Here is a 16,691-nt window from a genome sequence, read left to right as displayed (position 1 = left end):
CTTACGTATTAACATAACATATCAGTAGCTGAGGCATGCACCTTTTTCAGAAAAATGCTGGATATAAGCAAAGTAGTTAAGTGGTGTTTGTTTTGGGTAGCGCTGCTACTGCTTTAAAGCGGTAGCAACGCTACCCAAACTTTATTTGCATAGATGACATTAACATCATCTGTGCAAATAAAGGGGAGGTGAAATTATATTTGGTTTATGAATATTGAATAAAAATTTATTAATGACGGCACGTTAGCTGACTGCACCCAGAATGAAATTATGAATTAAACTACACGTGTTTACACAAGGTGTAGATAAAATATTCAGTAAAACTTTCTACTTTTCTCTTTCTTTTCTCAATTATCAGATGCAAATTTAGACACAAAAAATAAATACCCTGTTGATACTTGCTTTGTTGACTTAAATGGAAAATTCTTTCATAGTTCTCTCTTAACTGTAGCATTGTTGTATTTTCCACATGAAATTATAATCATTCATTGATATTTTACATTTACGAAAACGGATAATAGTGATAGCTCTGTTGTAATTAGCTTTTTTTTTTTTTTTTTTTTTTTTTTTAATTATCGCATTCTCTCGAAGCAATTCACCACTATATATGGGCAAGTTGATCCTACGTTTCTAAAAAGCGATTTATACTTTAGCTAATGTTAAGGAAGAACTCATTAAAATTCAGCGAATTTAGCGAAATTTATCATCACAAGTCTAGAATGGTTATTAACATAACTGAAGTATCACTAGCAAGCGTTAAGTCCAAATTTCGCGCAGTGAAAGCATCTATGACGAAAACGTAAAAAGGTCACGTGTTGGTACTTTTCATTTCTTTGAAAATATTCAGTACATGCAACTGTAAACACAACTTGTCTTCATTTTTCTTCATTCAGGCACATGTTTTTGAATATTATGTGTCAAATCGCGTACGTTAAGAATAAATAAGAGGGATTTTGTTTACTTTTTCCTTGGTAAACGATTTTCGCCTTGTCTTGTCCAAAAACACATTAGACTGGAATAATTTAACAAAATACGATACTAGAATATTAAATGTATGAAACTTGTCTATAAAATAGAAAACAGCCAAATATTTCTTTCCCTTTATCTCTTGCAATATTTTCTGCTATTGGTGCTCCCCACATCAATCTCTCTCTCTTTCTGCCATCTGCATTTGCCATTTTAAGTTATTAATGGCCTGTTTTCGTAGCTAATGCTTTCGATTGATCAATTAAGATCCAATCTTAAACTATATTAGAGTTTGCAAGTCTTAATTGTGACTTCCGCTATTTCTTAAAGTATCTTGATTAATCATGACTGCTCTTAAATCAGACCTTTCTTCTATCTTGTCTATCTTGTGCAATAAATATCAGCCGATTTCGAGTTGTATTTTGCTTAATGCATCAATGACGATTACTCAAAATTAAGCGTTCCTTTGTGACTAGTCAATGCATCAACTCTGGAATGGAAAAAAAATGACATTTTTCAGCCAGAGAGATTTCATTAATCATGTTTATAATGGGGTTAGATTTTCCACTCGAACACTTCCAATAAAAAGCCGCATTTTGATGAAAATAGCGGAATTGATTACTTGATAGGGATTAATTATGCTATATAATAAATACTGAAGTGGCTATTTTTTTTTTTTTTACTATTAAACATCTTATGAATATATATTGGAATTGATTTATGTGCACTACAGGACTGATATTTTCGCGAAAAATGTGCTGAAATCTGCTGGATGATGCCGATAAAAATCCTAGGGGATCGCTGTAACATGCATAAACCATAAGGTAGATAAGCCCAGTTTTGATACTCCTGCATTTAATTTTATATTTTATTATAAAATCTTATGGATGATAAAATTGCAAAAATGCATGGGCACACACAATTCTATAAAGGCGCTAATTCTTTAATTATAAATCAACATTATAATATATCATTATCTAAATAATCAATTGTTGATTTGTAAAGTATCCAAAATTAATAAATGGTCCAAGGTCTGTTTGATGGATAATATTAAAAACATGATATAGAGCAATGGTGAGATTCTGTAGGCTGGAATCTTACCACTGCTCGTTCGGTTTAATAAGAAAATATTTTTAAAATTTATATTTAATCACGAATGTTAATAAGCGAAAAGAGAACTTTTACTATATAAACTTCTAATATTGACCTCGAAGCATTTGCAACTGTAACACATGTTTATGGGTGGTAGGCTTATATCTGAACTGTCTTGAAACATGATGATGGTGATGTCGTGAGGAGCCGTAGTCTCATATTTTGTATCCAGGATGTTTAATTTCACTAGCGATAATTTTCAAAATTCTTTCGCAGGTCGGGTAAAACCTTGTGGAGGACCAGACTTGGCCTGCGGGCTGTACTTTGAGCACTTTTGATATAGAGGAATGCATCAACCATAATACCATGCGGAACGGCAGTGAAATATGTAAGAGATCTTTGTATAATTTCTCGGTATGTGTGGTTAAATATTACGACAATCCTGACAATGAAATTTGCTGTGTTAATATCAAAATTAATAGGACACGTCTTTGGAACAATAAGGACAGTCTGTATTGGTCTGGGCAATCCCTGTGTGTGTTTAAAAATATAAGTTTTCCTTTATATTTATTAATTCTTCGATCTATTGTATCTTGTATCTGAACTAACATAGCTGTTGTTGTTGTTATTATTGGATTTTAGGAGCATCGGCAACTAACGCTCCGTGTCTGTAAATTGCTTGTATTCTGAGGTCGATTTTCTGTTTGCTGGACGAAAAATCAGTTTCCTGGAGACAAACTATGCTACCCTCCCCTGAGACCGACTAATCCATGTTGTGAAACAGACCCATAAAAATTCCTCACATCATCGACGGGACTCGAACTCTAACATAGCTGTTGTTGACACAAAAATATCAGAAGGCATCAATCAGTTAAGTAATTAATTGAGAAAAACGTTTTCATGAAATTTTATATTTGGCCCTTTTAGAAAGATATGTCAAGCCCTCCCAAATTTCATAAAAAATCCGACAATTATTATTAGTATGATTTTCATCTGTATCACATACACCGATGAGTCAAAACATTATGACCAGCGAGTCGTTATGCAAATCTAAGCAACTGCTGGTGAACTACGGCGCGTGTGCCGGTCGGGACACGGTATAAAAAATACCTGATATCTAAAAAATACCCCCTTTAATCAGTGTTACTCTTTTTCTTTAGATGGGAAAGGCAGCGGACTTAAGCCAGTTTGACAAAGGCTAAATTGTAATGGTCAGACGACTGGGTCAGAGCATATCCGAAACGGCACGGCTGGTGGGTGCTCACTGTCAGCCGTGGTTAGCACCTATTGAAAGTGGTCTGAGGAGGGGAAACCCACGAACCGCCGGCGAGGTGTTGGACGACCATGGCTCATCGATGCACGAGGTGAGCGAAGGCTCTCCCGGATGATACGTGGCAATAGAAGGGCGACTGTGGGGCAACTCTCCGGTAATTGGAATGCTGGTGACGGGAGTAATGTGTCACAACACACAGTACATCGAACCCTGCTGAAAATGGAGTTGCATAGCAGCAGGCCGCTTCAGCAGGACGGCCGGGTACGTGTGCGTCGTTTATCTGGGGAAGTTATGGCGCCTGGATGCACTGTGGGACGAAGAAAAGTCAGTGACGGCAGTGTTACTGGACCCAGGGTATCCACGCTTTGGGCGATGTTCTTCTGGGATACCCTGGGTCCAGTCATCCATGTGCCGGGCACTCTGACGTCTACTACTGACCACAAGCTAAGTTTCCTACCTGATTTGATTCATTTAAGTACCAAGATTTAAAAAAAAAAAAATTCTCTGCAGCTATAGTCAGAACTACTTGAAATGAATGGGGATTATCCAGACGATCCCTATTACTTTATTATAAAGCAGTTTCCTTCCAATTTGTGATTATGCGGTTGGTGCCTGGTTTCACCGTGTGGGAGAAGTAAAGATGGGGAACAAGCTCGACTCAATCCAGCGATCAGTGTTGCTCGCCATCTACAGAGTGTGCAGGACAGTGTTCACCCCGGTCCTTCAAGTGCTGGCTGGTGCGCTGCCACTCGACCTTTATATTGCCTATCGAGGCTTGAAATTCCGGATAAGGAAAAGCATTCCAACCACGTTTCTCGGCATCACAACAAACCCCAGTATGGATACCAAAAGAGAAACTACCCGCTGCTATAATGAGCTGATAAAGCTGTGGCAGACCTCGCTTGGGGCAGCTACTAAACAGTTCCTACCGGATGTGACCTACATGGCGGCCAGAGCAGTCCAGAAATGGTTCTCCCCTGCACTGGAAACAACCTTTATACTGACGGGCTACGGGTCCCTTAACGATAAGCTGCACCAACTTGGGCTCCATCACACAGAACAGTGCTCTTGCGGTGCCAGAGAGAATTGGAAACACGTTCTCGTGGACTGCACAATCTACGCAGACTTGAGGACCAACCTGGTCAACAGCACACAACTAGCTCAAGACAACCTCCCATGCTTGGTGAAAAAAACTCAGACAACTACAAGGCTCCTTTGGCAAAGGAGCCTTTGCACGAAGACGAAGGAACATGAGAACAGCTCAGTAGCCACTTGAACATATTGGCACTGCTGGTAGCAAAGCCACCCCCCCCCCTTTTTTTTTTCACTTCGCGGTCTGCCTTGGTCGGAGGCCCACCGAACAAGGCAGCTGAAACTCTCATTCTCTAAATCAGGAAATGGAACGAAGTTTTTTTTCCCCTTCTGTCTTTCTTTCTCTCCCCGCCACTGGCGACTCCGCCCGTCACGGGCCCCCGGCCCCGTGACGAGCGGAGTCGCCAGTGGCGGGGTACTTATGCACCCACTCGCCTGTCCACTAGGCTGCTGCAGCCTTAAATATCTCAGGGACACTCAGCCAGATGACAGTAGAACCCGACACGCTTCCTCGTGGCAGAAGCGGGGGCGGAGATCTCGTGTCTCTTCCCCCCTTACTCGCTAAGTTGCCATTTAGAAAGAAGTGCTATAAACAAGAAGACATGAAGCGGCTAATGCAGAACATTCCGGGCTTCGCTCACACACACACACACACACACACACACACACACACACACACACACACACACACACACACACACACACCTACCTCTAAACATAATTGCCCGGCCTCCAAATTCCGTAGACATCAATCCCATCGAGCATCTGTGGCTTGTGTTGGAACAGCAACTCCAATCTGCGGTGTCTCAACCACGGACCTTACAGGAGTTAAATGATCTGCTGGTTACGTGTTGGTACCAGATACCACAAGACACATCGAGAAATGTTATAGCGTCCATCCCTACGAGCTGGTTTGGCTGCACATGGAGGACCAACATCATATTAGGTATGTGGTCATAATGTTTTGGCTCATCGGTGTATGTAGCAATGCTTAAGCCAAACCTAGTTTTCTTCACAACCTCATATACGAGTATGAACGCTCGGTCATAAAACAGAATGTTTAGCAATTGAACTGCAGTATACTTCAGTAATGACATTTCTGAGAACTTGTGATTGCGGTAGCTCAGTGTGTATATAGCGTTATAGTTTTTTCATGCTCTGTGGAAAAAGTATAGGTTCGATTCTGGTCATCGGCTAAAGGTAGTCGGTCAAGGATGAGCATTTCATTATCTCTCTGAAATTTGGATTTCGTACCTCTCAGAATAGAAAAACTATCATAGAATACGTGTTATTTTTCAGTTACATTATGCTGACTGATGCCTTGTGGCTTTAGTGCGCTCGGAGAAAACTGTAAACAGCCCGTATTGTGTCTAGATGTTAAAAAAATAATTAATTTTTTAAATCGCGATTGTTATATCCTAGCACTTCGACGTAGTACGAGTTCCATTCAGGGTCGTAGCCAAGATTTTACACCGTTAACCGAAGCACTGGATAATAGTATGTTTTTATCTGGTCTTTTGTTTCTTCGTTAAGCTTGAAATTGTTGGTGTATGTTTTATATTTCTGAACGTCCTCACTTGAAGTACGAGGGACCGTATTCTTGTATTTTGATCGAAAGTGTGCCCATCAGAGAAACTTATCTCCCTTGGGGCGTGGTTTATCCAGGGGCTGTTTGGCGATGAGACAGGCAGTAGAATGGGTAGTTCACGTCTTTTGTTAATGTGAAAGAGAATAATAGTGGAGGACTCCATAGAGTGGACAATCCAGAAAACAGAAGAACGTGATCGAAGACATGAATGCTAAAATGCACGACTGTGCAAAGGAAAAGGAAAGTGTTTTCTTAGCTGCCTGAATTCCTTAGAAACTAGACAAATAAAAGAATACCACTTTTAAAGGCAAAATATAACTGAGAAAGAATTCCCCACGGCTTAAGGCATTTCTGTTGTGTGAGCAAAGCGATCTGTATGATCTATGTAAGATTACAATCTTACATAATTATAATCTGTGTAAGATGACAATCTTACATAGAGCTATTCCTACGAGACGTTTGGCGATAAACGAACAAAAATTACATTCAGCAATAAAATGGCAACAAAAAAAAGTAACTCTAGTTTCAAGAATATTACACTGCAACTGGAAGTACAAGGTTTTCTCCTCCTACTGTCATGCAGAGTATTCTGTTTACACAGATAAACAATGAATATAATCTCAATCAAGAACCTTGAACATTTATGAAGCACGTGATGCAAATTAAACATTTTCGTTACTGCGCTGATCAAACAAAGAAGTTGCAGCAAGCATATTTAATCTTTTAGTATTCAGCTCACTACAATGGATTAGTTAACTGTCAACAACTGTTAGCACGCGAAGTCTAATTAAAGGCAAGTCGAAGGGACAGGAACAATATACATTTAGAAAAGGATGATGTTATAATGTCATAGGTCAAGTCATATCCCAGTAGAAAACACTATCTGCTATAACGTGGTGTGAAGTACGTTTCTCTTACAAACGCCAGTTTTAATAGGCTTCCTTTGTACTTTATTATGAATTCTTAATAAAGGCATCATTAATCTTTAGCTACAAAATTCAGCCGTTTACTCCAGTGGATAAGTGCCTGTAATTGAGAAATGAAGAATTTTCTCCTTAGAGTGTAATTAAAAATAGTTCGGTGTCATAAAGGTAAAGCACGACTTTGTTTCATGGCGTTACCACCCTTTAAAACCTGACTGTTACCAAATGTCATGAGATATTTTGGAATTACAGCTTGAGTGGTAAATTGAATTTTATATCTTGTTCGACCTTCGTATGCTCAATTTCAGTACCTGCTACTGGCACCAGCAATCAGCAGTTTGCGTGGTATTCATCATTAATAATGTCTCACTTAACTGTTTCAATTGTAGTATTCATAATCTCCTCCACATCCTTTCTTTCTCATGTCATCTCGGCGATTTCTCTCTCGAACTATTTAGAGTTTTGGCGATAGGTTTTTCGTAAGCTGTCTAATGCGACTGTTAACAATTGGGTTAAGACATTTCGCTAGATTAAGGCACAAACGTGTGTTTACTGATTATATAATTTCTCGTATATGAAGTGAATTTTTAAACCAGTTTATTCACAAGTTATTTAACGAGAGGATTGTCACCATTTCCGTATTTTTCAGTAATGTATTTATCAACTACGGTAGACTGTCGAAATAACGGCACATTGAGATCTAATGCATACATACAGCGCAGATGTCTTGCAGTGCCGAAAAAAAGAAAAGAAAACTGCAAGTCACGTGATTACTGTATTTATTTAGGTTAACCATTTTCAAAGTGAATTTTGTACTGATATCACGGATTATAGCGCTGTTTTACATTTATTTTAAATTAAAAACCCCTCACTATGGCTCCTAAAGTTAATAAACCTCGTACAGAGAAGCAAAGAACAACAACATTAAAGCTTAGTGACAAACTTGATACAATCCAAACTATTACATTAGAGTCACCCGGAAAGTTAATTCATATACTCATGTTTTTTTTTTTTTTTTTTTTTTGTCCCTGCCTCTCCCCCATTATATATATATGTATGAGGTCAGCGTTTTTATTGTTTTGGCATGAAATTTTTACGGCCGGATGCCCTTCCTGACGCCAACCTTCACCCTTTATCCGAGCTGGGGATATGCGGTGATCATTCCCTGACCTTCCGCACCCTCCGTATTTGTTGGTCACGAGCTCGAACCACGGTTTAACCAGGAAGCATGTGCTACCGAGGCGCTTCCTGGCTACGGAGGCGCCTCATATACTCATGTGTAATGTGTCTGTAAATTGCGTCTGTTTTCTGCTCGATTTGCCTGTTTTTCTGGACGAAAAAACTCCAGTTTCTGGGGAAAAACCTTGCTATCTACGCCTGAGACCTATTAACTTAGCCACGGAGTGAAAAAAGCCCATTAAAGTTCCTCACGTCATCGACGGGATTCGAATCCGGCCTGTTCCACTCGGTGTGGGGAAGATGGTGACGATATCACTGTGCTACTACACGCGCAGACTAAAATCGATATAAAAAATAAACGGAACAGAAATGTATTAATGGCAGAATATAACATTGGATCGTCAACATGTTTATGTTTCTTATATGCAGTTAATAAAATTGCATTCTTAATTTCTCTATTTCTTAATTGGCCTCATTATTTCTGCATTAAATACATTAAAAATAAACTTTCTAAATAACGGCATCTTGAACTCTGAAGATGCCGTTATTCTGAAAGTCTACTGTATTGCACTTTCCAGTTCGCTTATGCAAATATTGCACTCTACAATTCGCTTGTTCTTGCGAGTAGCACAGTGGTTATAATCACTTTCCTTCCCACAACGGGTCGAATTCTGTTAATGAGGCGAGGAACTGTTGTGGCCTTTTTACGCTCCGTGGCTGAGTTAGTCGGTCTCAAGAGAGGATATCAAGGTTTTATCTCCCGGAAATTCAGATTTTTCGTTCAGCAAAATAGGCATCCGACCAGAGAACACACGGAATTTATGAACATAACGCACATGGGTAAATGGGGTTGTTCTCGGGTAACCGATCTAATATATTTTTTACCTCCGATTGGATTATGCAAATCTGTACTCTGTATTTCGTTTACAAATTTCGTTAGTGTCCTTAATACTTTTGGTAACAAAGTATATAGAAAATGCCAAAATGAGTTAATTTTTTTTTTTTTTTTATATCTTGGTGCTTAAAGTGTGTTACAGATATGTGTTACATAAAGCGAAATTGGTTCATTCAGTAATATTAAGTGTACTATTAAGTGTATGACCGAGTGTACTATTACTTTTGTTAACATCTGTCATAAATGTCACCATTTGTTAAGACTTGTTATTCACCCAGGTCACATACTCTGTGTGGAGAGAAGGTGTCAGTTGGTTTAATAATTAAAGAACATCGCAGAACATATAAAGTAGAGCATCGTGTCGTGAAACAGAATTTCGCTGGATAGAATAGCTTGGAATTAAATAGAATAGGATATTGCAAGTTAGACTACAATGTCGTAGAGTAGAATAGAATAGATAAGAGTATGACAGTCCGGAGACACTGCGTACTATGATGAATCTCTCTGACTATCACTTTGGCTATCTCCCTCCCTCGCAACATTCCTCTCGTGTCTGCGGTTGCCAAATTGCATCACATCCGACCATCTCTATAGGAGTTATCTGTCTGCGGGGTACATTTATACGACCATTAATCAACCATCAGGTTTCGCCAGGTTGAAATGCTGTTTCGTGCAACCATGTGAATGTGCGCAGGAGGTTCGCTGCTGAAGCAGCAAAATAGTTTTCTTCTGAAGCGATGTTCGCTAGCTCTAGGGAAGAATTAAAATTTCAAGGCTTTAAAATAAAAAAAAAAAATATATATATATAAATTTCAGCAGTTATTTTTTATTTAAATTTAATATATTTGGTTACACTGTTTATCTGGTTTTACTAAATAAATCTTTTAAAATAAAAATATCAATTTCAACAGTTATTTTTATTGAAATTTTAATATATTTGTTTATAATGTTTATCTAGTTTTAATAAATAAATCCGGTGGAATGCTCTATCAACTGAAATTTAAAAATACACTTTCAATAATTCAGCATTTTAAGTGTATAAATGCAGTACGTATATACAAAGAGCAAATACAAAAATATTACAGTTTATTGTCACATGTTTCTCAGTCACGCTTAGTAATACACAGAAACAGTTTGTATATGTGTATACATATACATGTGTTTATATTTAAGTCGATTGAAATAATTTGCAAATAAGTTTTGATGTTTTAAAAATTTTTTAATCAACCTTTTATAAAGAACAAAGAGCCTATTTTCAAAGTATACATGAATGGATATTTTACCCAGATGGGTGCACTAATGTGTGTAGTGACTGTGTTAAAATGGGCGCTGCGTGTAGTAACTGTTAAAATGTGCTCTCAGTTATATTAAAATTTCGTGGTTGAAGCATAAAAAATTGAAAATATATCTTACCATACAGAAGAAGAGGTATAAAGGATTCATTAGACATATTTTATATCTGTGTGGTAAATATTTAGGCTCTAAGATTAAAATAATAGTTTAACGGCTAGCGCTTTCGAAGAATACAGATTATTCAGCGGTTAATGCTATAGAAAGGAGTGTAAATTTGAAATACAGGAACGAATATTTTAAAACGTAAGAAATGTATTCAGTGTGGGTTAAGACTGTGCGAATCAGCATTAAAATATTTTTTAATGCCGATTCGTTAGATATTAATTAGAAATATTGGACATTAATTGGACATCGAAGAAGGAAGAAGAGGGATAATAGTGTCGTCACCTTATGAATAAATTCATTGAGTGTAGATATAATAACTACTGGTGCGAATCTAATGAATAATATATATCCGTTTATATACATAGACGACCTCTGGAAACCGGGCGAAAACCAGTTGTAATCAGCTTTCTGCACTAAGTGAGGCTCTGCTGTAGTCACCGTTCCTCTTCAAGAGCATCTCGTGGGATGCGTGATGACTCCTCCTATGATTAAAGCCGGCCCCTTCAAAATCGGCCATGTGGTAGGCAGTGGCATACCACCACATTATCGGATGCCACAGAGACCGTAACAAAACCAATTCCAAAAACTGCTGTTAAACGAAGACCTGCAGCTAGTGATATTTTGCGATGCCGCTCGTATAGCATATGATCAATGCAGTTGGAGGATTTTGTTGGTGGTCACAACAGCTCCTCAGGGAACTATGTGACTGGAAGAAGAAGAAGAAGAAGAAGCACCACCCAGATAAAACGAGGTAGCCAAGTTATAGAAATACAATATTAAAATTCAGATCTACCTGGGAGCCACGAGAGTTTCCAGTTTGCAAATACGGAAATATTCTATAAATACAGTGATATAACCCAACAAGCAAAATGGCTAATGGAACAAGAAGACAGTGATATTGATTTTAATTTAATTTTGGCACATATAAAAGACTCCTCAACTTCCTCATTGACTATTTTTAGCCAGGATATTACAGTACATTAAATTTAATCAAGGGATTAAATTTATTAATACTAGCTGTTTGAGTTTACCATTAAGAATTGGCTACGGTGAACATGTAGCACACAATAAGTCAAAACATCGTGTGAAACCAACACATTGAAATTCGACAACACATTCATATACAGTAGACTGTCGAAATAACGGCACCACAAATAACGGAACGTTCGAGCTAACGGCACCATTGAGATCGGATATTTACATATAGCGCAGATGTCTTGCAGTGCCCGGAAAGAGGAAACGGCAAGTCATTTGATTACTGTATTTGTGTACGTTAGCCATTTTGAAAGTGAATTCTGTACTGATATCACTGATTATACCGCTGTTTTAGATTTAAATTAAAAACCCCTCACTATGGCTCCTAAAGTTAATAAACGTTATACAGAGAAGAAAAGAACAACAACATTAAAACTTAGTAACAAATTTGATATAATCCAAATTATTACATCATGGTCACTCGGAAAGTTAATTCATATATCCATGTGTATTGTGTCTGTAAATTGCGTGTGCTCTCTGGTCGATTTGCCTGTGTTGCTGGGCGAAAAACTCCAGTTTCTGGGGGGGGGGGGAACCGACGTTTTTGCTATGTACTCAGCCACGGAGTGAAAAAAAAAAAAAGCCCATAAAAGTTCCTCGCGTCATCGACGAGATTCGAACCCAGGCTTTTTCCACTCGGTGAGGAGAGGACGGTTATGATACCACTGTGCTACCGGGCAGATTAAACTTGATATAATAAAGAAAATAGAAGGTGTAAGCAGGAGTGTATTAATGGCAAAATATAACATTGGATCATCAATATATTGTTTTTTATGTGCATTTAATAAAATTGCATTCTTAATCTCTCTATTTGTTATTTAGCCTAATTATTTCTGCATTAAATATATTAAAAATAGGGATGAATTAAATTTATTAATCATCATCATCATTATCAGCCATTTTCAATCCACTGCAGGATGAAGGCCTCTCCAGCAACTTTCCAGTTCCTTCTGTTTTGAGCACTGGCCATCCATTTACTACCCACAAACTCATGAATTTCATCTATCCATCTCCGCCTTTGTCTTCCAGGTTTTCTTCTAGCTCCTCTTGGATACCATTCTGTTATTTTCTTAGTCCATCTGTCATCATGTCTTCGGGCTATGTGTCCTGCCCAAGACAATTTTAGTTCTTTAGTTTTGATAAGAATGTCCTTTACTTGAGTTTGTTGCCTAATCCATGTGTTTCTCTTCTTATCTAACAGTCTAATTCCCAATATGATTCGTTCCATTCTTCGCTGTGTAGTTCTCAGCTTCTCTTCCATTCTTTTGGTGAGTGTCCAAGTTTCACTTCCATAAGTCATGGTGGGGAGTATACATTGGTTCATTATTTTACGTTTCAGACAAACTGGGATATTGCTCTTCAGTATGTGACTATATTTCCTGAATGCTATCCATCCAAAATTTATTCTTCTCTTGACTTCCAGCCATTTATCATTATTACAGCTAATAACTTGTCCCAGATAAGTATATGACTCCACCTTTTCAATTACTGCTCCTTCAATCATTATTTCCCTTTCTGTTGCAAACTTGTTCATCATTACTTTTGTTTTAGCCATATTCATCTTTAGTCCAGAATCCTTACTAGCTGTGCATAACTGATTAAGATTTTCCTCTAATTCTTTGAGATCATGGCTTATGACCACAATGTCATCTGCAAATCGTAAATGGTTTAGGTACTCTCCGTTCACATTGACTCCTTTCTGCGACCAGTCTAATCTTCTGGAAGCTTCCTCAAGGGCAGCAGTAAACAGCTTCGGAGATATTGTGTCTCCTTGTCGAACTCCTTTCTCAATTTTAAGTTTCCTACTGTCTTTGTCTAGACTAATAAAGGAGGTAGCACTCTCATATATTTTCTTCAAAATCATAATATATGTGGTATCAATGCCTTGTCTTTCCAGTGCCCGAAACATTGCCTTATGCTGTATGGAGTCAAATGTGTTTTCATAATCCACAAATGCCAGGCATAATGGTGTTTTATATTCATTTGCTTTCTCCATTAGCTGTGATATTACGTGAAGGTGATCCATAGTTGAGAATCCTGTCCTAAAGCCAGCTTGCTCTTTCAGTTGATTCTCATCAAGTATTCTTTCTAATCTGTTAGTAATGACCCTTGTGAACAACTTGTAGATGTGGGATAACGAGCTAATTGGTCTGTAATTTCCAATTTATGATTTATCTCCTTTCTTATGCAGCAAAACTATGATTGCATTATTCCACTGCTTAGGCGTCACACCTTTTCTAATGCACTTTGTGAAGAGCCTTGCCAGTTTTTGTGTTATGTCTCTTCCTCCCAATTTTAACAACTGTACAGTAGCTTCATCTTCCCCCGGGGCTTTCTGATTCTTCATTTTCTTCAATGCATGTTCTACCTCATCAGGAAGAATATCGGGTATGTCGTATGTGTTGCTACTTTGCAATCCATCTTCCCCTCTGCTGGTATCATTCCCTCGCTCCTTGTATAATTCTCTATAGTAGTCTTCTGCTATTTGAATTATGCCTTCTCTGCTGTTTATAAGTACATCATCGCTATTCTTCAGTTTCAGTATCATTTGTCTTTCTGTATTACTGCTCATGGCTGCTGATTTAACTCCTTTGTTTTACCTTAATGCTTGTTCTACTTTTCTTGTGTTAAATCTTCTTATGTCCTCTCTGAGTCTCTTTCTAATGGCTTTGCATAACTCAATATACTCAATTTTCTCCTTGTCAGTGTTTTTCTTGCTTTTCATTTGTCGTCTTCGGTTCATCATGACAAGTGTTTCTTGACTAATTTTTTTCTTCTTTTTTATTAATTTATTAATACGCTCTATTAATACTCACAGTGTAGTGAGACTTAATTGTCTAAACTTTCTAGATAACAGAAAAATCGAAATAATGGCACCTTGAATCCCCGAAGGTGCCGTTATTCTGAAAGTCTACTACATTGAAAAGTGATCGCCATACGTAATTGGGCGCTAATAGAAAATTCATAATGAGATCATTATTCACCTACGTAACTGGCCAGTATCAATTTCCTTAATTGATGTGCAATAAACATATTGCATAAACCTTCAGAATTAATAGGCTTCATTGCAATTCACATCACCTTTCTAGTATCCCTTAATCACTGTACTCCATAGAGAAGCTAAGAATTTATAACACGATCATAAGGATAAATAAACGTTCATTAACCTTAAAAGCTCTCGTCTGCAGCAGTATTTGGTCATAGTAATTCAACGCCGGTTGTTCAGATAAGAAAGTCATCTTCGTCGTTTTATCGAAATATCTGCAGTTAAAAATAAAACAATAGAACGTAATGCTTCCTCAGCTTACTGCTTTTTATGAGAAACTACTCCCATGGTTTTCGCTGAGTTTAAGGCATCAGCGAGCGAATTAGACACACTTTTACAGCCATTGTGTATTATGACTCTACAGGTGGGTGTACACAGGGCCTACATGCATGTTGTGCCGGCTGAAAAACCCGCCAACATGCCACGTAAAAAATGCTACTCCCTCCGCCTGAGATTCTCTAATTACAGCGCCGATTGAAAAAGCCTTTAAAATTTAAAAATTTCTCCACTTCTTCGTATAAAATGGAACGATAACATTTCCCTGAATTACTATCAAAGGATAAAACTTGAACTTCTGAAAACGGTACTTAAAACCTGGAATTTAAATAAACTGTAAGATACAAATAATCACAAAACAATAAAAAAAAGGAAAGAAGGGGGGGGGACCCGTGACGAACCGAACTTTAAATAATACTGTATGGACCGAAAACCAATTAAAAACGCTATATAAACATGCTTTAAAATGTTATTTTATACATACTAAACACTGGAATGCTTCATTAACGAATTAGAGCCATTCGAAAATTTTTTTTTACAATAAAATCCAGACATAAACAAGTTTTGTATTAACTTTTAGCTAGGTATTGATAGAGTTTTTCATATGCCTATACGTTTTGCCTCATAGACTCAATGGTGCTGTGAACCGCCATTTTTGTAGCCCATTTTTTCAGAGTTATTGGACACTGATTCCTTGTCTGTTTGACCAGCGCGTAACTTATGAATGAAGGTGCCTCAGCCCATTTCACCATGTTGCCAGAAATTGCCTTAATAATGCCTTTCTGGACGATGAATAGGAAGACAAGTACCAGACCTGAATTCTCTTTGGGGACATATGAAACATTTGGTTTATACTTACTAGTGAAGACAGCAGAGGAAGTGTTGCAGAAAGTTCAAAATGCCTTCGCCTCAATCAGCAATAATTCGGGCATTTTTCAGCACGTTTGTCAATATGTGCATCGATGGGCCGACGATTCTGTGCTGGACCAAGGTATGTTTACAACAGTTAAACCACTAACAACAGTTATTGTCTCCTGTTACTGGAATGGTATAAGGACCCCCATTTCTTTTGAAAAACTTGATTTTATGATGATACCTCTCAGAAACTCTTGATTTTCATCCAGCAGAGGCAAACAACGGAACTTCAATCCAAGCACAATGAGGCAATGTGTTGTAGGCATAATATACTGCCATATAGCCGTAGTTTCTTTGGCGTTTAACACTCACTACAACTACCCAACACGTACACAGTTGTACTTTTTTTTGTCAGTTGCATGATACATATGAACAAGAGTGGGGATAAGAATATAAGGAAACGATGAAGACAAACTGAATATTCGTACTACTTTTCACGAAAATTTTAGAAAGTGTCTTAATAAAATCTACGAAAAAGAATAGAAGAAAATTAAGGTCAAGGAAAAATATAATTGAAATAAGATTTTGCTGTTAATTTATTGTAATGTCTATACCTTGATATTTAGGACAGATCGGAGGGTGGGGGGGAAGGCTTTCGCTCAAATAATTATTTTATTTCTCTCTTCGCATGTAATGTACTTTTGGTAATATTGTAAATGTATGGAGGGTTGACTGGGACTGCCTAATATAATAAATAAATAAACTGTACTTTTTGTCTGAATCCAACTAATTATTAGGGGAACACGCACACACAGATGTGGTGATCTTAAAACGCCCTTTTTCATTTTTGGAGAGTAAACTAAAAATGAAATGCGTACTGTAATTTTTGTGGTTTGTTTTACAAATAAACTCAGATACCTTTGAGACATGTTAATAACCACCAGTGATGAAGTTTCTTTTTTCTTTATAATGTAAATAACACTCTCTTATTTCTTTCATATTCTTTGAAAAGG

Source organism: Mastigoproctus giganteus, chromosome 7 (genome assembly GCF_048544385.1).
Source record: "Mastigoproctus giganteus isolate SK-2022 chromosome 7, ASM4854438v1, whole genome shotgun sequence".
Lineage (NCBI taxonomy): Eukaryota > Metazoa > Arthropoda > Arachnida > Uropygi > Thelyphonidae > Mastigoproctus > Mastigoproctus giganteus.
This window is presented reverse-complemented; position numbering follows the sequence as displayed.